The sequence below is a fragment of the Miscanthus floridulus genome, chromosome 6 (assembly GCF_019320115.1).
Source record: "Miscanthus floridulus cultivar M001 chromosome 6, ASM1932011v1, whole genome shotgun sequence".
Taxonomy (NCBI): domain Eukaryota; kingdom Viridiplantae; phylum Streptophyta; class Magnoliopsida; order Poales; family Poaceae; genus Miscanthus; species Miscanthus floridulus.
The window spans coordinates 122,165,607-122,191,974 of NC_089585.1; the positions used below are offsets into that span (position 1 = coordinate 122,165,607).

The 26,368-nt window shown below is 44.8% G+C and overlaps 1 long non-coding RNA gene across 1 annotated transcript; it reads left to right on the forward strand.

Moving 5' to 3' along the window:
* The first annotated feature begins 3,371 nt into the window (after positions 1-3,371).
* LOC136459395 (uncharacterized) lies at positions 3,372-4,258 on the forward strand. Its single transcript, XR_010760187.1, has 3 exons — positions 3,372-3,496; positions 3,580-3,973; positions 4,058-4,258. It is a non-coding gene; the product is annotated as an uncharacterized lncRNA (long non-coding RNA).
* The last annotated feature ends 22,110 nt before the right edge of the window (positions 4,259-26,368 follow it).

A 26,368-nucleotide genomic window follows, 5' to 3' on the forward strand; every position in this document is an offset into this window, starting at 1 on the left:
TGTAGCCCCCGAGCCTCTTGCTTTTGCTTTGCAAAAGTTGGAGGGTCCAGATTCTTGTCTTCAAAAAAAAATTCTGTGGTTATGTATCCTGGTTTCTCCGAGTTCTTCTCTTTTAGAAAAGAAGTCGGATGAAGAGTCTTGATGTGTTGTCGTCGTTGTAGTTTTGAGCTTCTTGTATTCTTGGTCCTTTGTCTTTGGTTCCGAGCCTCCGGGGGGTAGTTGAAATGAAAGGCTAAGCTCCCTGGCTTAGTGTTGATTAAGCTATGATGTTGGCCGAGGCTCCGAGCGTATATCCATGTTTTTTTTGTTCGGGAAGAACTCGGATACGAGGTCTTGGCGTATTCTTTGATAGTCTGCTGTTGTCAGATGTAGTTGTATGGTGGTGGTTGAGTGTAAATGCCTTTTGTTCACGGGTTGTACTGTGCTGGTATATTCTTCCGAATATGCCCGTCTTCGAGTACTGCCTCTTCTCGCCTGAGTCGTCCATTATTGTGCCCTGTCTTTTCACTGTGTCCTTTGTTAGGCTTATTTCGTTGGTACTCCTAGTCCATGTGCGCCGATCCTTTGGTCTATAAATACTGTCCTGGAGTGCTTGTTTTCATTCATTGGATACTCTGTTGAAGCCTTGGTGGTCATGAACATGGTAGTTTGTGAAGTAGAGCAGCCCCCGGGCATGTTTTGTAGTTTCTATGTGTCTTGTCGTAGCTGGAGAAAGTCTTGTGATAGGGATTAGAGGTAGGCTAATCCCGCGACAGCATTGTGCCAGGATGTACGTGGTGGTAGTTGGAGGAAGTCTTGTGATGTGGGCTTCGTTCCTTCATCCGGCAGTTCTGAGTTGATCCTCGTCGCCTGTCTTGAGACCGTCCGGTGCAGATCAACATCATATCCAGCATCACATCGGTCTTGGGTAGACAGATGCCTGCCGGCCTTCTCTGCTCCAAGTTGCCCTGCCGTGCTGCCGATTTCCACCTTGGATGCACTGCGTTCGTCCTTTGAAGAAAACAGTGTAGCTGATGGCGGTCTGTCCTTCCGAGTAGCAATTTGGGACACGTAGTCATTCCAGAGCTTAGTCGTGTCCGTGTTCCTCTTTGCTACTTTGCTTTTTGTGGTGCCGAGTTCGTTGGGTCTTGTAAGATTTGTAATCTTCTATTTTTGAAGTCGCTTGTAATGTAACGAATCTTGTCTTCTTAGTTGTCTTTAACTTTTCTGTTGTGATCCCTGTCGTTCATGAGGCTACCGAGTTCTTTCTTACATAACCGGGTTCTTTTGTTCCTCATGAGGTAGCCCTTTCTTTCTTCTTGGTTCAACGAGTTGTTCTTGTAGCTATCTAATAACCCTGCTGTGGTGCTGTGCGGATAAGTCTGAAATCTGCCTGTTGGTTTGTACCGTTGTGTGGATTCGTGCCCTCCATCGTTTTAGCTGCGTCGGTAAATGGACCGTTGCGTTTCCACGCTGTGCTTTAACGGGCCTTATGGGCCGTTTGTATCACTGAGAAATCTATTTAAAGACCTTTTATCTTCCTTTCCCTTGTCGCCCAGCTCTTGCCTTTAAACCCTAGTTCTCAGAAACCCGCCGCCGTCATTGTCACCATTGCCCGAGCGCCATCATTCTAGCTTCGTCCTCCTTAGCGCCTTTTTTGCTCCCGCCAGTTCATGGGAAAGAAGAAGACCACAAGCAAGTCTCAGGCGACCTTCGTGGACGAGGAGTCATCCCTGTCTTTGATTGAAAACCAGGAGTTCGTGGCCATGAGAGCAGCTCAGAAGGTTTGGCCTGCTCCAACAACCAGCGAAGACCAGCTGCGCGAGCTCGTTAGTGATGGCTTGATCCAGAGCAAAGTCATCGCTGAATGGAGAGTTCCGGGCGAGCACCGGGTTCCGGCCCCGGGTCCTGGTGAGATTGTCCTTTTGTTTCTTTTGTCCGCGCTGGACTTTGTCTTCCTGCTTCCGCCTTTCTTCATCAGTTTCTTGGTTATTTCGGGGTTAGTCTGAACCATCTAACCCCCAATGCCGTTCTCCATCTTTCTGTCTTTGTTCATCTTTGTGAAGCCTTCCTTGGGATCCCTCCTTCTCTCTCTCTTTTTCGCTTTTTCTTTCGTCTGAAACCTCAACCCCGCCGCGAGGAAACCAGTGCCCTCGGCGGTTGCGGGATTCAGTTTCGCCAGGGTCTCAAAATCAAGTTTTTTTATTATGACCTGGTCGATTCTATCAAAGATTGGCGTGCCGAGTGGTTTTACGCTGCCAATTTGATCCCTTCTCTTGTTGTTCACTCCGGATCCGGTCCTGTGGCGAATGACCGGTGGGACAAGAAGCTTGAGTCTCCTGCTGAGATTCAAGCGATCCAGCCACTCCTTGATAGGATTAGCACGTTGAAACAGCAGGGATTGACCGGCTTTGGTATTGTTTCAAGTTTCCTTCGTCGCCGGGTTCAGCCCCTGAAAGAGCGGGAACATCTCGGCTTTGAGTATTCTGGGGCCGAGGATCCTTCGCGCATGGTCCCAGCTCTTGAGCTGACCGGTGAGGAGGTACTCGAGCGCCTTTAGAAGATGCTGAAAGGAGTGAGCGTCATTCCTCCTGCCATCTCTGAGTTCTCGGCTATCAACCCACCCCCAGCTGTGAGTTGTCTAACTTTTTGTTTGAGTTCTTTATGTATTCTTGCTGCATCCGCTCTTGCTTAGCTTTTCCTTGTTTCGGTGTTTTATCTTTTTTCGCAGGAGCTTGGGCGGAACTTTGTCGATCCGGTCCCCCTCGATGTTCTCCCTGCCGTGGCAGAGACTGGGGATCGCCTAGCTGGTACTTCTGCAATTAGTAAGTCTCAAACCTTTACAGCCCTTCCTGGGGTTTCTTCCGGATTTGTTGATGTATATGAAGAATATGTTCCTCGTCTAGTCCCTTGCGGTCCTCGCAGTATCCCGAAGAGGGGGCGAATGGACGGGTCTCCATTTGGCTTGCCTGTCTCCAAGAAACCTCGCAAACCAAGTACTCCCTCAGGTACTCCAGTTGTTGCTAGCATGCTCTTAGGTGAGCACATTTAATACTCTTTGTTCTTTTATTTTCCTGTTTCTCTCTTGAACCGAGTACTTTTCATCTCCTTTTCAGTAGGTGCTCTGGTTTCGTTGGTTGAGGAAGAAGAGGATGATGAAGTCCCCCTCATCATGCGGCGGTGAGTTGTTTTTCATGTTCTTGTTGCACTGAATTTCTCCTCTTTGTCTTGAATTTTAGTTTTGAACTTTTTGAAGTAATCGGAGGTCGGGTGTGAGTTCTTCTGAGGCTCCCGCGCCGACTTCTTCTAAAGCTCCGGTGTCGAGTTCTTTGGTTGCCTCTGTCCCGAGTTCTTCCGCTCCTCCGGTGCGGAGTTCTTCTATGGCTCCTGTCCCGGCTTCTTCCGCGGCCCCGTTGTCGGCTATCCCGCTCCCGTCGCCGGGTAGCGGGGACGTCTTCGCCGTCGTGGTTCCCCCTGCGAGGCCTTCTCTTGGCTTCGCGAAGAAGAAAGTGGTTGGGTGAGTAGATTCTAGCTTTATCTTTTTGGCTTTTATCTTCCTTCCTCTGGTTCTTAATGGTGCTTCCTTTTATCATCTTTTAGTGTTTCGTCTTCTCTCATTTCTTCATCGACTTCTTCTTTGCCTCCTGCCGTACCCACGAGTTCCGAGCCTCGGGATTCACAACATTCTGTTGATGAAGTCGCCGTGGGGGCTTCAGAGCTATCAGGCGGAGTTGCGAACTTGGCCGTTCCGGAGGTGACTGTGGCCGTCACGCCGGGTCCTTCTGAGGATTTGGCTTCGGCTTCTCTGGAGGTTGCCTTGGTCACTCCTTCTTCCCCCCAGCCGGCCTCTCCTTCTCCTTCTCTTGCTTCCGGCGGCCCCTCGATTTCCGGTGACGTGGTGCAACAGTTCGATGCCACTCATCGGTTATCGGAGCTGACCGCAGCCTAGGGGAGCTTGTCGACCCTTGCGTCTTCTTTTGGTGATAAGCTCCAGGTAGGTTTTATTGCTACTTCTTTTTTGCATGCTTGTTTCTCTTCTATCCTTACGTCTTGTTTCTCTTTGCCTCTTTTTGCTCAGTCTTTCTCTCGCGATCATTCTGGCTTCTTCTTCTCATCTGAGAATGAGAGGAAGTTGTCTTCGGAGGTGGACGCTCTGAAAGCCGATCTTGACCTCCTCCGGGCTGAGTTGGAGACGGAGCGTCAAATGCACCAGAAAGAAGAGAAGACCCTTCGCGCCCAGGTAGTGGAGACGGAGAAGCAGAGAGATGCTGCGGTGGAGTCTGCGAAGAATGAATGCAAAGGTGCCGCGGGTTTTGCCTGTTTCTCCTTGTATTTTGACTTGTTTTCCCGCTGACTTGTTCTTGGGTGTCCTGTCTAGCTCTTCGAGTTGAGAAGCAGAAACTCTCGGAGAGCATCGATGAAATGAAGGCTCTTGTCCGTTCTAGTCACAATAAAGCTGAGGAGGTAATTACTCATGCTGAGGAAGAACTCGCCCTTGCTAGGCTGATTAGGCGTGGAGCTGACAGAGATCTTGTGCAGGCCCAAAAAACCATTGAAGGCTTGTCCGGGAAGCTGGCGACGGCTACCGAGAATTGGAATGCCTTGTGGAAATCTTTTTGCTCGGTGGCCGATGTCCTTCGGACTCCAGCGGATGACGGGCAATCTTGGGCGCAGTTCATTCCCCGGATTCCGACTCATTTCCAAGAGTTCGCGAAGAGGTGTGCCCAAGTATGTACCAAGAATGTGCTGGCCCAGGTCCGGGTCCTTGCTCCAGAAGCGCCTCTCTCCAAAATAGCAGAAGAAGCTGAAAGCCAAGAATATCTTGACGCCGTTGAAAGGATGGAGCCCGAGGTTGAAGATCTAGCCAGTAGGGTTGTAGATAGTCTAAATATTGATATTTCCCTTTCTGATGACAACGCCTGACTCGGTTGAGCGTCCTCTTGTAATATTACACTCCTTTTTAAATGAAGATTCTTTATTTTTGTTGATGTATTCTTTGCCTGGGTGCGGTTGAAGTTATTTGACTTGTTGAGTACCTTGTCCTGTTCCCGTCTCTGTTCCGTAAAACAACTCTGTGCGTTATTCTGACGAGGCCCCTCGATTTGTCGAGTACTTTTCTTTTCTTTCTCCCTTGTGATCCGTCGAGTGCTTTGTTCGTGCTATGACTTGTTAGATGTAGTTCTTTGCGTTAACAACCTTTCGCCTGCACTATGTGAAACAACTCGGTATAGAATGTTGCCTTGACAAACTTCGGCATCCGAGTGCTTTCTGGAGTGGCGCTCGTGTTTTTTCTGAAGAAAAAAGTATTCCTATTCCTATCTGGATGTAGCCCCCAAGCCTCTTGCTTTTCGGAACGAAGTGCTGGAGGGTCTTTTGAAGTTAAATTTCGGTTGACTTGTTTCGGGTGTTAGCTTTTAGCTACCCTCATCGGCGGGCTCAAGCATTTTTTCAGCTATTTTGCTCTCGGCCGGGATGCTCAGGCATGTTTTCAGCCGTTTTGCTTTTTGTTTTGGGTGTTAGTTTTCAGCTACCCTCATCGGCGGGCTCAAGCATCTTTTCAGCTATTTTGCTCTCGGCCGGGATGCTCAGGCATGTTTTCAGCCATTTTGCTTTTTGTTTCGGGTGTTAGCTTTCAGCTACCCTCATCGGCGGGCTCAAGCATCTTTTCAGCTATTTTGCTCTCGGCCGGAATGCTCAGGCATGTTTTCAGCCATTTTGCTTTTTGTTTCGGGTGTTAGCTTTTAGCTACCCTCATCGGCGGGCTCAAGCGTCTTTTCAGCTATTTTGCTCTCGGCCGGGATGCTCAGGCATGTTTTCAGCCATTTTGCTTTTTGTTTCGGGTGTTAGCTTTCAGCTACCCTCATCGGCGGGCTCAAGCGTCTTTTCAGCTATTTTGCTCTCGGCCGGGATGCTCAGGCATGTTTTCAGCCATTTTGCTTTTTGTTTCGGGTGTTAGCTTTTAGCTACCCTCATCGGCGGGCTCAAGCGTCTTTTCAGCTATTTTGCTCTCGGCCGGAATGCTCAGGCATGTTTTTAGCCATTTTGCTTTTTCGTGAAAACAACTCGTTGGAGTTCGTGACAAGACATGCTGTGGATGAATATCATCTTTATTGATCATGAGTATAAACTAATACATATGTTGTTGAAGAGTATTGTCTTTCGTTGATTGTAGGTCCCTTGTGGCTTGCAAATCTGTTTTTTCCTGAGTTGTTTTTACGCGTAGAATCTTCTTAGCTGGCTGATGTGCCATGTATTGCTGACTTCTTTTTCATCTTCGGTCATCAACTTGTATGTGCCTGGTCCGGTGACTTTTGTGACAATGAACGGGCCTTCCCATGGACTGAGTAGCTTATGTCGTCCATCAGTCTTTTGTATCCTTCTTAGTACTAAGTCTCCAACTTGTAGTGATCGCGGTTGGGTACTCTTGTTGTAGTGCCGTCTTAAACCTTGTAGGTATCTGGCTGATTGGAGGGTAGCGTTTATTCTGACTTCTTCTGAGCTATCGAGTTCTAATCTTCTTGTGTGTTCTGCTTCTCCTTCATCATATTGTTCTATTTTTGGGGAAGTCCAGATCAAGTCGGCGGGTAGTATGGCTTCTGACCCGTAAACTAGGAAGAAGGGTGAGTGGCCTGTTGCTCTGCTTATTTGAGTTCGTAGCCCCCATACTACTTTCGGTAATTCTTCAATCCATTTGGACCTATAGTCCACTAGTTCTTCGTATAACCTTGGTTTTAATCCGGCTAGTATGAGTCCATTGGCCCTTTCTACTTGTCCGTTGGCTTCTGGATGTGCAACAGGCGCATAGTCTATACTGAAACCACAGTCTTATGCCCAGCTCCTGAACTCTGTAGCTGTGAAGGGGGAGCCTAGATCTGTGATGATTCGATTGGGCATGCCGAAGCGGTGCATAATTTCTTGGATGAACTCGACTGCTTTGGTTGCGCTGTATTTCACGAGTGGTTTGTATTCAATCCACTTGGTGAACTTGTCGATTGCCACAAAGATGTACTCGAAGCCGCCTTTTGCTTTTTTCAGGGGTCCTACTTGATCTAGCCCCCAACAGGAAAAAGGCCAAGCAGGTGGGATGCAGATAAGATTGTGAGCTGGTACATGGGCTTGTCTTGCAAACATTTAGCAACCTTTGCATTTTCTGACAAGTTCTTCTACGTCTTTCAAAGCGGTTGGCCAGTAGAATCCGGTGCGAAATGCTTTGCCAACCAGTGTCCTTGAGGCGGCATGATTTCCACAGCAACCTGAGTGTATTTCGTCTAGGATCTCTTTACCTTCTTCAAATGAGACACATTTTAGGAGTACTCCTGATGATGCTGCTCTTCTATAAAGTTTACCTCCTACTAGAACGTAGTTTTTGCTTCTGCGAACAACTTGGGTGGCTTCTGCCTTATCTGCTGGTAATTTGTTTTCTTTGATATAGTCAATGAAAACTTGGGTCCATGAAGTGTTGATTATCAGGATCTGAACGCCTTTAGCCTGGATTTCTTGTGTTGTTTCACCGGGTTGTTTGATAGAGGGAACTGATAGCTCTTCTATGAATACGCCGGGTGGAACCTTTGCTCTGTCTGATCCGAGCTTGGCAAGGACATCTGCTGCAATGTTAGAATCGCGTAGTACGTGTAAAATTTCTAATCCTTGGAAGTGTTTTTCGAGTTTCCGTATTTCAGCACAATAAGCACTCATGTTTTCTTTGGTGCAGTCCCAATCCTTGTTGACTTGGTTGATGACCATTGCCGAATCGCCGTATACGAGTAATCTTTTTATTCTGAGGGTAATCGCGACTCGTAGCCCGTGGATGAGGGCTTCATATTCTGCTTCGTTATTTGTAGCTTGCCATAATATCTGAAGGACGTACTTGAGTTGTTTTCCTTCTGGAGAAATGAGGAGAATACCTGCCCCAGCCCCGCCTAGTTTGAGTGAACCATCAAAGTACATCTTCTAGTGGTCAAGGATTGTATCTGATAAAGGCTGTTGAATCTCTGTCCATTCGGCCACGAAATCGGCGAGGGCTTGAGATTTTATTGCTTTCCGTGGGGTGAAATTGATGTCAAGAGCTCCAATTTCGACTGCCCACTTGGATATGCGTCCCGTGGCATCTTTATTGCGTAGGATGTCTTCGAGTGGAAAATCCGTCACCACGGTAATCTTGTGGCTTTCGAAATAGTGGCGAAGCTTCCGTGAGGTGATGAGTAGAGCGTAGAGTAGTTTTTGTACATGCGGGTACCGGATTTTGGATTCTGACAGTACTTCGCTGATGTAGTATACGGGACGTTGCACTTTATACATGCGCCCTTGTTCTTCTCTTTCTATGACTATTGCTGTGCTGATTACGGTAGGAGTTGCCGCAATATATAGCATCATATCTTCATCTCTCTTTGGAGGTGTTAGGATAGGTGACGAAGTGAGGTATTCTTTAAGTTTTTTGAAAGCTTCGTCGGCCTCTATTGTCCACTCGAACTTGTCTGTCTTCTTTAGTAGTTTGAAGAAAGGTAACCCCTTTTCGCCGAGTCTTGATATGAATCGGTTGAGGGCCGCCATGCATCCTGTTAGTTTCTGCACATCTTTGACACTTCTAGGTGGGCCCATTTCTGTTATAGCTCGAATTTGCTTGGTGCTGGCTTCAATCCCGCGCTGACTGACCAAAAATCCGAGTAGTTGTCCTGAGGGAACCCCAAATACACATTTATTTGGGTTCAATTTCCATCTCCATTTCTTTAAGTTTTTGAAGGTTTGCCTTAAATCTTCAATTAGAGTGTCTGGGTTCTTTGTTTTCACTACCACATCGTCCACGTATGCCTCCACATTTTCACCGATTTGATTCCCAAGGCAAGTCTGGATAGCTCTTTGGTACGTGGCGCCAGCGTTCTTTAGTCCAAATGACATGGTCTTGTAGCAGTAGGCACCGAATGGGGTGATGAAAGATGTCTTGCTCTGGTCTTCTTCTTTTAGTGCGATCTGGTGATATCCTAAATAGCAATCGAGAAAAGATAATAGCGCAGATCCTGCTGTCGAGTCAACTATCTGGTCAATGCGTGGTAGCCCGAACGGATCTTTTGGGCAATGTTTGTTGAGATCTGTGTAATCGACGCACATGCGCCACTCGTCCGTGTTTTTCTTCTGTACAAGGACTGGGTTTGCTAGCCAATCTGGGTGTAGGATCTCCCTGATGAATCCGGCTGCCATCAGTTTTGTTATTTCCTTTTTAATTACTGCCTTCTTGTCGGGTGAGAATCGTCGTAGCCGTTGTTTTATAGGTTTGGAGCTTTTGTTAACATCAATTTTGTGCTTAGCCAACTCTCTTGGGACCCCTGGCATGTCGGCTGGCTTCCAAGCGAAGATATCTTTGTTGTCCCGAAGAAAGTTGGTGAGCGCGAGTTCCTATTTTGCCGAGAGGTGAGCGCTGATGGTTGCTATCTTGGAGGTGTCACCTGTGCCTAAGTCGATTTGCTTGACGTCGGCTTCTTTTGGTGGTGCGATGATACTAGGTTTTTTAGCTGGTATTTCTAATTCTTCTTGGCTTGTTTCTGCAGCGATTGCGGCTATTTCTTTTCTTCCATTGTCGGCTTATGCTTTAGCTGCAATTTGGATCGCCTGAACGTCGCAGTCAAAAGCGCGCTTTAAATCGCTTCGAAGAGAAAGTATACCATTGGGTCCTGGCATCTTAAGCAGTAGGTACGGATAATGTGGTATTGCCATGAATTTGGCCAGTGCCGGACGTCCGAGGATTGCATGATATGACAAATCGAAGTCGGCGACTTCAAATTTGATGAACTCTGTTCGGTAGTTTGAAGGAGTTCCAAAGGTAACAGGCAAAGTAATTTGTCCTAGTGGCATGGCTGCTTTGCCGGGTACTATTCCGTAAAAAGGCGTGCTTGTTGGCGTAATCATCCCGGCGAGTTGTAGTCCCATTTTCCTTAGAGTTTCTGAAAAGATGATGTTGAGTCCAGCTCCTCCATCGATTAGTACTTTGGTGACGGTCATACCAGCAATAGTTGGATCTAGAACCAGTGGGTAATGGCCTGCGTTCCCCACACTAGTCCATTGGTCTTCTCTGGTAAATTGGATAGGATACTGTGACCAATTGAGGTATCTTGGTGTAGCCGGTTTTGCCGTCATAATGGTCCGTAGTGCTAGTTTTTCTTGATGTTTGCTTCTGCAATCCGGAGCCCTTGAGAAAATCACTGCTACCGTTCCCCTGGGTTTTTGGAATCCTTTGTCCTCGTGGTTGTCTTCTTCTCTTTTCTGATTGTCCTCTTTGGTGTTTTCCTTACTATCTTTTCTTGTGTATCGATCATTGAAAGTGTAGCAATTTCCGATGGTGTGCCTCCCGCCAGGGTGCAATGGGCAACGTATGTTTTCAATGTCATCATATCTTCTGGGTTTGGAAAACTTCTTTGACTTGTCGGCCATTGCCACAGTATTGTCTGGTCTACGTTTTCTTTCTGGATGTCTGCTATTTCGGTGATTTCGCTTGTCTGAGTTGTCCTGGTTGCTTCTGTCCGGGAACCTCTCTCGTGTTTTTTCTTCTACAGTAATCATCTTTTCTACTGTTCGTCTGAATTCTTCATTGTTTCTCGGATTTTCTTTGCAGAAGTCTTGGAATTGCCACCTAGCCATGATTCCGTGAGAGAAAGCTTCAATTACTTCTCGTTCGGTTATGTCATGCACTTGAGCTCGTAGTTCGCCGAATCATCGATAGTAATTTCTGAGACTTTCACCTCCCTTTTGCTTGAGTCCTTTTAGTTCTGCATGAGTGATTGGATGTGTGATGATTCCTGCAAAATTTTCACAAAAAGCTCTTTGCAAATCCTCCCAATTTCTGATAGATCCTGGGTTCAGTTTGTCGAACCATTGGAGAGGCATGGCTTCCAGTGCCATAGGAAAGAACAGGGTTTTGATATCGTCGTCTCCTCCGGCTAGTTCAATTGATTGTGAATATATTCTAAGCCATTGCCTTGGTTCAGTTTTGCCATCATACTTGGAGTGGTTAGACGGTTTGAATTTGTGAGGTAATCGTACCAATGCAAGCCTGTTCGCGAAACAGGGGAATCTGTCGGGTGTCTTGGTTTCTTTGAATTCGGATTCGGCACCTTCTTCCGACCAACTGTCGTTTTTATGGGAATAATCTCGCAAGGTTGTCTGGGTAGGTACCCTACTCCTAGTCTTCCTTGGTTGTTCAAATCGGTGGCCTTGATTATGTTCCTTCCTACTTCCTCCGTCATGGCTTCCACCCGGCCCAAGTCTTTCGAAAGCGGATTTCCTTTGATTTTGATCTTCTTGCCTGTGGGTTGTTGATCTGGCAGGTAGTCTTGATCGAGCTCTCTCTTCATGTGTTCTCGGGATCGTCGATCGGAGCAAGTCTTGGAGCTGTTCATACTTCTCACCGGGATGTGAAGTTGTTCCGAGTTCTTCTAATGCTTCTCGAATCTTATCGTAAGGTGTATTTGCCGTGCGTCTCCCCTCAACTTCTCGTTGTGATTTTCTTTTGTCGTACTCAGCCAATTCTGACTCGTATCTGATCCAAGCTTCCCTGCGCTGCCTAGCACGGTGTTGACGCCCTTGCTTCAACTTGTTTTTTCTTTCTCTAGCTTGTCTCTGACTATCTGTTTCTCCGTCGTAGCCCTGGGCAAAAGGTGATATGTTGGATTCTGACTCATCTAATGATCTGACATCGGGTGCTTCCGGGGGATTTAATGGTGACCGCGGTCGTCGAACCATGAGTACTTCTCGCGCATGAGTCGTTCTGTTATTGGCATTAGTTTTCATGCTGTCGGAGTCGCTGATAACTTTAGTAGATGCCTCGGTGTCGTAGATCGAGTCTCCTTCTTGGTAAGGTAGAATAGCTGTTGTTGATGTGCCGACTAGTTGGGTTCCGCTATCCTCAGGAACGGAACCCGGCCAGTGGATGATACAGTCCTGCGATGTTATCGTTAGCACGAGACCCTCCTGAGCTCCTGTCAGTGGTATCCCGAATCTAGGATTGAAAACTCTTTCGACCTGTCCCTGATGGGATTTTGCCATGTTGTCGAGCCCAAATGGGAAAGAACTTGACTTCTTGAGAGAACTCTGGGGGTAATCCGAGTTGTTTCGGGTTGTGCTCTGGAATCTTTCCAAAAGAGAACTCGGTTTCCAGAAAGCACTCGGATAAAACTTTGCCTTGGAGCCTGAATTCGAATCGGATACGAGTGGTCGTGAAATCTGATTTGAATCAGATACTATGAGTTGCGTGAATCTTCTGGTGAGCTGATCCGTTGCAGTTGTTGAAATAGGAACTTCTTTAAGATAATCTGGATCTTTGAGGAGATGGCTTTGAAGCTTGCCGTTGTTGTCTGCCTCGCAGATCCATGAGCCGAAGATGAAAGTTGATCCCGTCGGGAAGATTGTGTTGTCGAGGTCCATCGAGCTCTCGGATGCAAAGTCGCCGAAAGCCCCTACCTGGCGCGCCAGCTGTCGATGTTTTACCACCGATAGCCTGCCACGGGGGTACCCGGGGCAGTATGTTCGGGCTTCGGCGTATGCCGAACTCGATGGTTAACGCAAGAGATAGCCGATTTATCCTGGTTCAGGCCCTCGATCGTAGATCGAGTAATAACCTTACGTCCAGTCGGCCTTAGCCTTTGCGTTGGATTGATTGTCAAGTGTTGTGTCGTACAATTGTTCTACGTCTCCTCCATCTCAGGAGCCCTGCCCTCCTTTATATAGTCAGGAGGCCAGAGTCCTAGTCGGTTTACAATGAGGCTTCCTGGTAGGATTACTTAATAGTTCTACTACTAAGATTACATGGAAAGAATCCTAGTTGGACTAGATCTTCTTTCTCCTTTGCGGGGTATCCTGTGGGTCCCGCATCGACAGTGTCCTCTTAGGATTCCACATTTCTCTTGCCATATGTGTTGATTAATTCACCATCTTGCTTGCTATTGTTCCATATGTGAAGTAGTTGCTTGTACGGATGAGTTGACATGTGTTCTTTGATACATTTAGTATCAAATGATGGGGCAAATGTATTAGTGAGCTAATTTATGCAAGTATATTGTTGATAGAAGATGGGCATCTTTTGGTTTGATTGGTTTAGATTTAAGTGTTGTTTTAATTCATGCACATAAGGTGTTCGGTGAAATGCTTGTGAGCAGTTAGTTTGCTAATTTTGATTATTCCACTACCCCTCTATTATCACATTGGGAAGGTTCTTCTAGTTATTGCTACAAAAGGGGCGTAATAACTCGATGTGATCCAAACAACATCGAACTCCATATTGGTGGCTTTTTTACTATAAATATTAATGTCATTGGTGAGTATCAGTTGATGCATATTATCTATGTGCGCGGGCTGTTGGTATTTCTTAGCGCAATCACCAAGTATGGAGATAGAATTCATCCTCGGCAACGGCGCCAGAAATGCTTGTTGGTATTTCTTAGCAACATCACTAAGATTTAGTAAACCTTAGCAACACCTCCAAGAAACACCATTATGATAGTTCTCAACGACTACAGAAAATATCCACAAACGCACGGATCTATCATTGTAGCATTTCACCCAGAAGTATTTAGAGTATCATTATTTATATTTTCCTAAAGGAAGGCATGGTGTAAAGAGTCTAGTATGGATATAAACAAGATTACATGCTTGTAAAGTGAACCAAGGTTTATAACAGGGGTAAACATTGTATAGTTCAAGATAGTGCGACACACACTCGGGCAAACCTCAAGGATAAAAGAGAAAGAAAGAATAAAAGAATATTCCTAAGCAGAGCAGGCTTGGTCAAATATATAGTCATGCAAAGAATAGTTGATGATCATACAAATTACATGGTTAGAGCTAGACCTAAGTGTAAGATGGATGGGGAGATCTTTGAGTACACTGGTCTGCCAGCAAGCGCGAGAGACTTTACGAACTCCTATGCGAATACACGAACATGGGGGATTACAAGGGACGGACAAGGCTATCACCACCTGCCACCTACCTCTCAACCGTGGAGCCCCGTCACATCCAAAGGTTCCTATGTACCAGAGCACCACGCCCATGTACAAAGAAACTACCCATATCCCCCGAGGACTCTGACCCTACGGATCGACAAGCATAGGACATGGGCAAACCTGAAGGAACCACGAACCGCCACCTTAACTTAGTTCTAATTCTAATCATACAAGTTATATGAATGATTAAGCTTAATGTTCTACATGTTAAGCTCATAACATAGAAACTATATGGTAGTTCATATGTCAAGATCATAACATGAAAACTATACTCTAGTTCATAGGCATAACTATATTGATAATATGAGAACAAGACTATGGAAGAACTCTTCATATTACTCATACCAAGAATCTCTTTCAAGGAGTCAAGCCCTCCAAGGTAGTTTGCCTTTCTCTCAAATGCTACTAAAATTTAAAAGAGAGTACAAGTGGAGGTGTGGAGGTGTGAAGCCCAAATGAGGTGTGTGTGAGAGAGGGAGCTCTCCCCCTCCTCTTATACTGCTCTATGGACGGTTTGTAGGGAATATTCGGGGGAGATCCTACATGCAACCACCCTTAGGTGCATTTATTGAACCACCAGAGGAAGCTGGACCCGAGCCACACCGCCTAGGGTGCGGCCACACCCTGGCTGGCTCGTTTGGCCACCACCTTTGGTAGGTGGGCTGGTGGCTAGGCCTAGACTCCTTCCTCGGTGGTTTGGTGCCCAGTTTGTCCACGTAAGTGGGCCTTCTTCTTGTTCCTTTGTGCGTTTCTGAATTATGTTTCTCTGGATTGTGCCTTTGGAATGATTTCCACTGTATTTGTGTTTAGGCCTGCAAAACATTGATCTTCCAAATACATGTGAAATTATGTTAGTGGTAAATGCATGTGTTGTAAGTTTGCTTATTTCTCCTATTTTGAATCTTAATTGGCTGTCGGATTTGGTCGATGAGGAACACCAACACAGGCAAATCATTAGAAATCTTATGGGCTGCAAATGGATATTATGAAAAAACAACTAGTGACCATGTGTACAGAGGAGTACAAGAGGAGCTCCAGATCCCAGATTCTAATGACCAACATGTTATTTTCTACTTACATTTGATAAGAGAAGGTTATACATTCGATAAGAGAAGTGATGAACTACACATACACGTAATGGACAATCATACAGACGAGGGCCTTTTGAGGTGGATAGTGTTCCTTGGACTGATTTTACCTTGCTAGTTATAAAGGCAGTTGAACTTCATCAATTGCAAGGAGAAGAAAAAGAATAAAAAACATAGTATCGAAGCGTGCGTCACCCGTCGTCATTCCGCATTGGAGAAGAATATCATTCTTTGGTTTATTGGTTGTGAGATCATGCTTTGGTTTATTGGTTGTGAGATCAAGAGACACTATCGACATTGAGAGCGAACCAAATAGATTGCTCGGGTTACAGCGATAAGATAATAGGAACAAATTCTTGTGTACCACAATTTTTTCTCATCTTATTTTTCATCTTACCCTATGGTCGTTAGATTTTATAGCCAAATCTTGTTTGATTTATTTGTTGTAGAGACTAGTTTTTTTATTTCTCTTCAAACTCTTGTTTGGTTGGTTAGGTTCAAATTCTTTTTTGATTGGTAGGATTGTCTATTAATTGGATTTAAGGAGTTTAGGTTTCTCACCTAGATTTCTAAAATTTGGGGTAAGATTGACACTAAAAAAGTGACATTAGAAAACTATACACAAAATTGGAAGAGTAAGACACTATGACCGGATGAGAGAGATGTGTTATCAATATAAATATCAAAGGTATTAAATGGTACTACATTGAACATTTTATTTAATTCTACTAATCTGACACAATTACCTTCAGAATAGTTAACTTCAACATAGTTTAAAGATTTTTTCTTAAAATATTTATTAAATTTGACGTATTTTTCATTTTAGTAGAGGCACTACAATGAATGGTGCAGTGCAGGTCAGGTAATGCTATGTTGGAGCATTGTGGTTACAAATTAGCTATGCCAGTGCACTTTACTACTAAACTATATATATATATATATATATATATATATATATATATATATATATATATATATATATATATATATATAGTTCACTTTGCTCTATGCTGGCACCTAGAGGTCAAAAATATCTTAGGTTAAAGAAATTTTGACCTTATTTTTTGTGCAAAATGTCACATAGAAAAATATGCATTTGCATACTCTATCTCAAGTCTCACAACTGTCCAACCACAGGATCACAGGCATGTGGCATGAGGCCAGACCTACAGGTGCTATAATGGCAACAATCTCTAATATGAATCCTGAACCAAACCATGAACATCGGATAGGGCCACCTAAACTATTTACCCGATAATTATTGGATCCGATGAAGACACTATATGTAAAACATCATGACAACTTCCCTGTGACCTCGAGGACAAAGATTGGCGCGTTGGGCCTTACTGCACAACAGCCCGCCGGTGGGGAGGAAGAGACACCACTCGTATAACCTCATGAATAGTACCTCTTCTTTCCCCACCGGTGGAGACCGAGACCTGTGCGAAAGCCAACGACGCTATGCTGCTCCCCTCGCCCAGCTTCCTCCTGTACGTATGGCCCGTCCCGTCTGTACTAGGCGAGAACAAGTGGAGCACCAACTAACCAAACATGCATACCAAACCATAGGTGACAAGGATATGTAGTACAAAATAATCTAGGTAAAGTCCTTATAGACATTTTAAATTAGACACTTGCATATGTATGGATTAAATATAATTTGTAGGTACAAGGATTCCTTTGTTACACTTGTCTTGACTTCCAAATGCTTTCTATCGGTGTTTTCGAACCATCGACGAGTAAATTTGTATTTGCACGTCTGGCTCAGATGGTGTGCTCGGAGGACACAAGGGTTTATACTGGTTCAGACAGAACGCCCCTACGTCCAGTTCGTTGTTGCTCGTGTTACCAGCACTCGGTTTGCAATAGGGGTTACAAACAGGCGAGAGAGGGAGAGGATCCCAAGTCTCTGGTGGAAGGAGTGAACAGGTGCTGAGAGCTCGCTTGCCACTCAGCAGTGTGCTTGTGTCATGTTCTTGTCTTAAGATCCCCTAGCGTGGGGCGTCCAACTTCCCCTTTTATAGGCGAAGGGAAAGTGCGGGTTACAGAGGAGGAAAAGGAGAAGAATGAGAGAGAAGAAGGCTTCCAGGGTTGCCGGGTCCTTCTCCTTCATGTGGGTCCCACTTGATCCTGTAGATGTCAATAGGGATGACTCTATGTCATGGCCTTGTTCATCACTGGTGCCATGCACAGGTGTCATCTGCCAGTCATGGCGTTCCACTCTGTCCCGGCGGACGTCGTGGTGAACTGACGCGCCTATCAGTGTCCGTACGAGGATTAGGCAAAACAACACCGACACATCCCGACACTGTTCTTGATGTGAATCCCCAGGTATGGGTATATGGCCTGTCATGGCCACGGGTTACATCGAGGCGTGACAGCCTCTTCCCTGACGTCAGAGTTTTGACCCACGCCCATACGCTTGGACCTGGAGTGGTTGACGGCGGTATGGGTCCCTGTTGGACGAGACAGAACCCACGTCCTCGAGGTTGGACAAGACGGAGCCCATGACCTTGGGTGAGACGAAAACCGTGTCCTTAGGGTCGGGCAAGATGGAGCTCACATCCTTGGGGTTGGGAGAGACAGAGCCCGCACCTAAGGGGTCGGGCAAGACAGAGCCCATAGCCTCAAGGTCAGGCAAGACATAGCTCATGGCCATGGGCGAGATGGGACCTGCATCCTTGGGGTCGGGCGAGGCAGAGCCCACACCCAATGGGACGGGCGAGATGGAGCCCGTGGCCTTGAGGTCGGGTGAGACGGAGCCCGCGGCCTTGAGGTCGAGTGAGACGGAGCCCGCGGCCTTGGGGTCGGACGAGACCTTTTAATATGTCTTGAGCCATTCGGGGAAGTCAGCGTGGGCGCTAACTTCCTTACTTTAGGTATCTCTAATATCGATACCTGACACTTTCTATCCAACTTCTTGATCATCCTTGTAGAGCTTCTAGTTGGTATTCATGATGAAAAGGTGAAAGTGCATTTGCCCCCTATGTGGGTTTTGGTGTATTGATGACATCCAAATTAGGGACTAATGTGATCTAAATGAGATATGTCGCAGCTATTAGTCCCGTGAAAGAATCAAAGAGTTGATAAAGATGAAATGGTATCCCTCAATTCTTGAAGTTATAAAGGCGGACAAAGTCAAACGCTCTTCAAAGGTTTTAATTTTGATTTTGAGTTTAGGATCCACCGCACTATAAAGAGGGATACAAAGTGATTTGGTCTGAGGAAGATAGAGTGCTCAAGCATAATAATTAAATAAAAATTAGGACACTCTAGCACTTCACGAGCACATAGAATATTTTTTTCTATGCCTTGCGACGTCGGAAGTCCTGACGTATGTTGGAACTCCCATGTCGGAAGTCCCGACCTAAGCCGGGAGTCCTGGCACCCTTGCTTCTGACTGGCTGGCTGTCTGTGCTCGTTGGGAGTCCCAATGATCATCGGAAGTCCCGACCGTCAGAAGTCCGGACGTTTATCGGGAGTTCCGATACTAACTTGACCCAAGCCGGGAGTCCCGGCATCAGCAGTGCTGGCTGTTTGTTTAACTGTGCACGTCGGAAGTCCCGACGAACGTTGGGAGTTCCGACCGTCGGAAGTCCTAATGTTTGCCAGGAGTTTCGACACTGACTTGCACCCATGGACCTCTGACCCGTTGTGAATAGTGTTTTCTATTAACGTTGGAAGTCATGAGATCTGCGTCGGGACTCCCAACGTAGATCTGAATGGTTGGATTTTCACTTGGAGTATATATACTCCTCTCTTCACTTCTAACCATTATAGACTCATTTCACAATTGACTCACTTCGTGCTAAACAGCTCCCAAGCAACTAAAGCACCCCTCTCCTTCCTCCTTTGCTCTAATCTTTGATTCCCTTAGTTTTTGAGTGAAAGGAGAGTGGATTAAGTGAGAGCATCACTTTGAAAAGCTTGAGCACTTGATTTTTTTTATCAAGCCGATTGTCTTTGCGTCTATTACTCTTGGGGCTTTGCCCCTAGCCGGCCAGGCGTTGCCCAAGAGCTTCCATCTTGTGGAAGAGCCTTGGGAAGTTTGTATCACCCTTCGATTTCTTAGTGGAAAGCTCAAGAGACCTTTGTGGTCGCTTTGAGAGAGGCAAGGAGGTGGAAAAGACTCCGACCTTAGTGGTCACCTCAACAACAAGGACGTAGGAGCTCCTTTATGGGGTTGTCGAACCTTGGGATAAATCCTTGTGTCCCGCGTGCTTGTTGTTGTTGTGATTGCTTGAGATTACTTGTATGTGTTTGTCTCTTTGTCTCCAAAATCTCCATTTTAGGGTTTGGACTCGATCTATGGTTTGGAGGCATTACGGCGTCAAGGGAGTGACCCAACATCTTCACCAAATCACTAGGAAGTGAGGTTGTAAGATTATTTATTCGCAAAGTTAAATTTGGCACTACTTTTGTAGTTCACATAGGCGTCGGAATTGCTGACGTTTGCGTCGGAACTTCTGACAACATCGGGAGTTCTGACCCAAACGTCGAGACTTTCGACAGTGGCTGATAGATTTAAACTTAGCATTTGCAATAAATTTTTAGATACGCCTATTCACCCCCCTCTAGGCATTGTTAGATCCTTTCAATTGGTATTAGAGCGAGGTCTTCTCTTTGCGTTTCACCACGTGAGAAGAAACAATGTCGGAGACCAACAAGATGCAAGCCATTGCCATCGAAATGGCCAAGAAAATAGTTGAAGAGTTGATGAGTGCTCAAGCCAAGCTCTTTCAAGATAAAATGAAAAAGATGCAAGATGAGATGAGCAAGTTGAAGGACGAATTGAGCAAGAAGGTTGATGATGCAATAAGTGGCAAGAATGATACTAGTGACAAGAATGAAGCAAACAAAGATGCCGCTAGTGATATTGGAGTCGGTGAGCATGCTCATGGAAAAGGAATATATTCACACATGAGTTTTTACTATGGACAAATTATGAAAGGTTCAACACTACATACTCCGTCCATCAATATTGGCAAGCCACCTCACTTTGATGGAACAAGATACACCGATTGGTCTTACAAGATGAAGATGCATCTAATAGCCGCAAGACTTTGGAAAGTTGTGGATTTTGGTGTGATGATTCCTACCGATGAAGATAGAGAGATAACTCCGGAAGAAGTGCACAACCTCCATCAAAATGCACAAGCCGTAGCATTTCTTGTGTCAAGCTTAGCTCTGGATGAGTTTACAAAAGTAAATGGAATGGAAAGTGCAAAGCAAATTTGGGATACTTTGAAAGTATCATTTGAAGGAGATAAAAGTGTGAGAAAAGGCAACATAGAGTTACTTCATGGTGAATTAGAAAGATTTGTATTCTTGCAAAATGAAACAACACAATCCATGTTTGATAGGCTCATGGCATTGGTCAACCGCATAAGAACTCTTGGTAGCAACGAATGGGATGACAACAAAGTTGCAAGAAAGATGTTGAGAACCTATAGAGCCAAGAACAATATGCTAGCGTCCGTGATCATGGAAAGGCACGGTTATGATGAGATAACACCTCAAGAAATTCTTTCAAAGCTCAAGCATCATGAGTGTCTAGATGAAGATGCAATCAATGCTCATAATCAAAATCCTAATGCAATGGGATTCAACAAGAGTGCCACCCTTAAAGCAACTCAACAACATGTAGGTCAAGGTTCAAGTCAAGAAAAGAAGAAGAAAGTGAAGGGTGATTCCTCAAGTGGAGAAGAAGATTCCAATGCGGAGGTTGCATTTGGGATTAGAAATCTTAGAAAGTTTATGGAGAAGAAAAGCAACCGCAAGACCTATGGTGATGGTAAGAGAAGGTTCAAAAAGAGATTTTGCTATGGATGTGGTCAAGTCGATCACTTCATAGCCGATTGTCCTAATGAGAAAAAGAAGCACAAGCATGACAAGGATGAAGACAAGAAGAACAAAGGCAAGAAGAGAGGTGAATCTCATCTTGGGGAAGAATGGGAGTCAAGTGATAGTAACTCAAGTGATGACGAGAAGAAGAAGAAGGGAGCCGCAAACATCGCCATCCACCACTCTTCTTCACCGACCATGATCTTCCCCAACTCAACTTCACCACCAAAACTCTTCTCCAACCTATCTTCACCACCGAGGCTCTTCTCCAACCTCATCGACAACGACTACTACACCCCAACTTGTCTCATGACAAAAGGGGAGAAGGTACATACTACACCCGTTTCCTCTAGTGATGAGTATGATAGTTGTGATGATAACATAGAAGAAATTGAAGCAACCATGATAAAGAAATTTGGTAAAAAGGCCTTCACTAAAATAAAAATGCTAATGAAGAAATTAGAGAAGAGGGATAGATGCTTAGAGTTGCAAGGAGATATAATTACTCAAGAGAGAGAAAAAAAACCTTGCACTTGAAGCATCTATCGCCGAGGAAAAGATGAAGGTTGAAAAGCTAACCGTTGAATTGTCTTTAGCCAATGACTCAATTGGGAAATTGACTAAGGAACATTCCTCGGTTAATGATCAAATAGCTAGCCTTAAAAATGAAAAGAGTATAGCTAAAGAAAGCCTCACAAGCTTGGAAGAAAAATATCGAAATCTTGAGCTAAACTATAGTACTCTTTGGGCTAGCACTTCAACTTCTCCTAAGGCAACCGAAGACTCTAATGTCTTCACTAGTGATGGTTGTAAAAGATGCTATAAAATTGATGTGAATGCATATACAACTAACCTTGTTGAGTTAGAAAAGAAAGACAAGGAAATTCATAGGTTGAAGATGATATTGAAGAATGGGTGCAAGTGTCAAGAGCAATCAAACAAGACTATATACAAGTCATCAAGGCACCCATCAATCAAGGAAGGCATTGGCTACAATAGGTATGATGAAAAGGCAAATGGAAGGAACATGATCAATGGTGTGCCTTGTGTGAAGTTCAACATGGGCGTTGCTCTTGATGAGCTAATATGCAAGGCCAACAACAAGGTCTATATTCCAAAGATCCAACCTACAAATACCAAGACAATCAAGACAAAGCAATCCGATGTCCTCAAGCCACAAGCACCACTTCTATTGTGCTATGCTAGTGTCTATATGTGTTGTTGGGGCAAGGATGGCAAGATTGTGGTTAAGTATGTTGGTGCCCAAAAGAGAAAGGAAATTATAAGGAGTGTTTGGGTGCCCAAGTTTTATGTGACTAACCCTCTAGAACCCAAATCTTTTTTGGTACCTAAAATAAAAGCTTAATTTGTCTTTGTAGGAATATTCCTCTGGTGGAACAAGTTGGGTGTTGGATAGTGGATGCACCAATCATATGACTAGAGAGAAGGACATGTTCACATCATTCCAACCAAGTCATGATCAAAGTGGAAATATTGTGTTTGGTGACAATGGAAAAGGTGAAGTACTCGGTTTGGGTAAAATTGCAATATCAAATGATAATTCCATTTCCAATGTCTTACTTGTGAATTTGTTGAGATACAATTTGTTGTCCGTTTCACAACTTTGTGAGATGGGTTACAATTATCTCTTTACGGATAAGGGTGTGAAAGTCTATAGAAGGGAGGATTCCTCTATTGCATTTACGAGTCATTTAAAAGGAAAACTCTATCTAGTTGATTTCACATCAAATAGAGTAAATCCTGAAACTTGTTTAATGGCAAAATCTAGCATGGGTTGGTTATGGCATCGCCGACTTGCCCATGTTGGGATGAGGAACTTGGCCAAACTTCAAAAAGGCGAACACATCTTTGGACTAACAAATGTTTCTTTTGAGAAAGATAGGATCTGTAGCGCATGCCAAGCGAGAAAACAAGTTGGAGCTAAACATCCCGTCAAGAATGTTGTGACAATCGAAAGGCCATTGGAGTTGCTTCACATGGACATATTTGGACCCGTCGCTTATATAAGCATTGGTGGTAACAAATATGGTTTTGTAATTATTGATGATTATTCTCGGTTCACTTGGGTATTCTTTTTGCGTGAAAAGAGTGAAGTCCAAGAAATCTTCAAGAAGTTTACAAAAAGAGCCCAAAATGAGTTTGATGTCAAAATCAAGAGAGTTAGAAGTGACAATGGGACGGAGTTCAAGAACACCAACATTGAAGAGTTTCTTGATGAAGAAGGAATCAAGCATGAGTTTTCGGTTCCATACACTCCACAACAAAATGGTGTTGTGGAGAGGAAGAACCGAACACTCATAGAAGCCGCAAGAGCAATGTTGGATGAGTACAAGACTCCAACCAACTATTGGGCGGAAGCGGTCAACACGGCATGTCATGCCATCAACCGCTTATATCTTCACAAGAAAAGAGAAAAGACCGCCTACGAACTTCTAACCGGTAAAAAGCCTAAGGTGCACTACTTTAGAGTTTTTGGATCCAAGTGCTTCATACTTAACAAGAAATCCAAAAGTTCTAAGTTTGCACCAAAGGTTGATGAAGGTTTCATGCTTGGTTATGGTACTAACAAACATGGATATCGTGCTTTCAATAAAACCACCGGTTTGATTGAAATCGCGGTAGACGTGACTTTTGATGAAACCGACGGCTCTCAAAAAGAGCAAGTCAATGTTGAGAATGTAGGTAATGAGGAAGCCCCACATGAAGCAATCAAGAAGCTTGCTATTGGTGAAGTAAAGCCCGTTGAAGACAAAGATGAAGACCATGTTGTGCATGATGATCTTGATCCAACCATTCATCATGTTTCATCAAATGGACATGGTGAAGCTTTCGCAACAAGAGATAGTCAAGACGGGAGATCAAAAGAAGCACAAGGTCATTCTCATGAAGATGGTGTCAACAATGAGCGAGCTCAACCACAACTCAACAATGAAGAAAGTAGTGAGGTCAACCCTCCACAAGCTCATGATTGTGATCTTCCAATCGATCATGACCATGATGATGATGATGATGATGGCCCTATCCAAAGATCAACTCAAGTGCCACATCCTAGAGTGCATCAATTCATTCAACGGGATCATCCTGTTGATAACATATTGGGGAGCATTCGACGAGGGGTAACTACACATTCCCGTTTAGCATGTTTTTGTGAATATTACTCGTTTGTTTCTCCTTTGGAACCTCATAGGGTGGAAGAGGCACTTGATTATCCAGATTGGATGATAGCCATGCAAGAGGAGTTGAATAACTTCACTCGGAATGAAGTCTGGTCCTTGGTGGAAAGACCCAAGCAAAATGTGATTGGAACCAAGTGGGTTTTCCGCAACAAGCAAGATGAGCATGGCATGGTAACAAGGAACAAGGCAAGGTTGGTGGCTCAAGGATTCACTCAAATTGAAGGCTTGGATTTTGGGGAGACCTATGTACCAGTGGCTAGGCTAGAATCAATTCGCATTCTACTTGCCTATGCCGCCCATCATGATTTCAAGTTATATCAAATGAACGTGAAGAGTGCATTTCTCAATGGCCCCCTATCCGAGTTGGTGTATGTAGAGCAACCACCGGGCTTTGAAGACCCTAAGTATCCAAACCACGTCTACAAGCTCGACAAGGCGCTCTATGGGCTCAAACAAGCCCCTAGAGCTTGGTATGATTGTTTAAAGGATTTCCTACTCAAACAAGGTTTTGAGATAGGAAAGGCCGATGCTACTTTATTTACTCGCAAAGTCAATAATGATATCTTTGTTTGCCAAATATATGTTGATGACATAATATTTGGTAGTACTAATGTGGCTTTTTGTGAGGAATTTAGTAGGATTATGACAAATAGGTTCGAGATGTCCATGATGGGAGAGTTGAAGTTTTTTCTTGGATTTCAAATCAAGCAACTCAAGGATGGCACGTTCATAAGTCAAACCAAGTACACCAATGACATGTTGAACAAGTTTAACTTGGACAAGGCCAAGCCCATCAAGACACCCATGCCAACCAATGGACATCTTGATCTTGATCAAGGAGGAAAGGACGTCGATCAAAAGGTATATCGCTCCATGATTGGATCACTCCTTTACCTTTGTGCATCTAGGCCTGATATTATGCTTAGCGTGTGCATGTGTGCAAGATTTCAAGCTAATCCGAAAGAATGTCATTTGATGGCCGTTAAGAGAATTTTTCGGTATTTAGTGCACACTCCGAATCTTGGCTTGTGGTATCCTAAGGGCTCCACTTTTGAGTTACTTGGCTATTCCGATTCGGATTATGCCGGTTGCAAAGTAACCCGAAAGAGTACTATCAGGACTTGCCAATTTATTGGTCGGTCCTTGGTGTCTTGGAGCTCTAAAAAGCAAAATTCTGTTGCTTTGTCCACCGCCGAAGCCGAGTATGTGGCGGTCGGCACTTGTTGTGCCCAACTACTTTGCATGAAGCAAACACTAAAGGACTTTGGATGTGAGTTAACCAAGATTCCACTTTTGTGTGACAACGAGAGTGCCATTAAGTTGGCAAACAACCCCGTAAACCACTCTCGAACAAAGCACATAGACATCCGGCATCATTTCTTGAGAGACCACGACGCCAAAGGAGATATTGTCATTCATTATGTGAGGCACCGAAAAACAATTAGCCGATATCTTCACAAAGCCCCTAGATGAGTCAAGATTTTATGCTTTGAGGAGTGAACTAAATATCATTGATTCTCGTAACGTGGCTTGATCCCTTGCACACACATTTTGTTTGATCTAGTTAGGAGAAAAGACTTTAGAAAACATTGTGTGCCACTTTCAAAATCTATTTTGTAATTTTTCATAAGTGACTATTGCTTTGTGTTGGTTGAATGAAATCTAGTCACCTATGAAAATATTAGTGTCCATCATATTTTTGCCCCACATGGTAGAGCGAGTGTAGGTTAAGGTGTTTTTCTATTTCCCTGCGTAGGAAGTCCTGGCGTACGCTGGGAGTTCCTGACGCAGATCTGACTGCGCCTGCGTCCATTGCTCGGCTCATTTATAACCGGCCAGGTCTATTTTTTACATCGGTTATTTCTTCCTCCCTCCCCTCCCGATGCCGCCATTGTCCCTCCTCACCGCCTTGGCTCCTCCTCGTGCCGCCCCATCGCACCCTCTCCCCCACTGCCGCCCTACCTCGTGCTCCGACCTCCATTCCCTTTTCTTGCGCCATCGGAGGCCTTGCCAGTAGTGCCGACTGCCCTGCCCCCTTCCACCGCCCGTGCCATCATTTTCTTCGGGTCGTGGTGGCCTTGTGGTTAGTGTGGAGGAGATTCCTTTGGTGGAGGAGATTGCGCTTGTGGATTGTTTCATCAACTGCATTTTCATTCTTCTTCGTCTCCTCATGTCTCGATCTAAGGTACTACCATGGCGTCGAACCCTAACTTCAATGTACCTTGTGTTTTGACTCCATTCTTCTTCTCTCTCTTCTCCTCTATCTTCCTTGCTT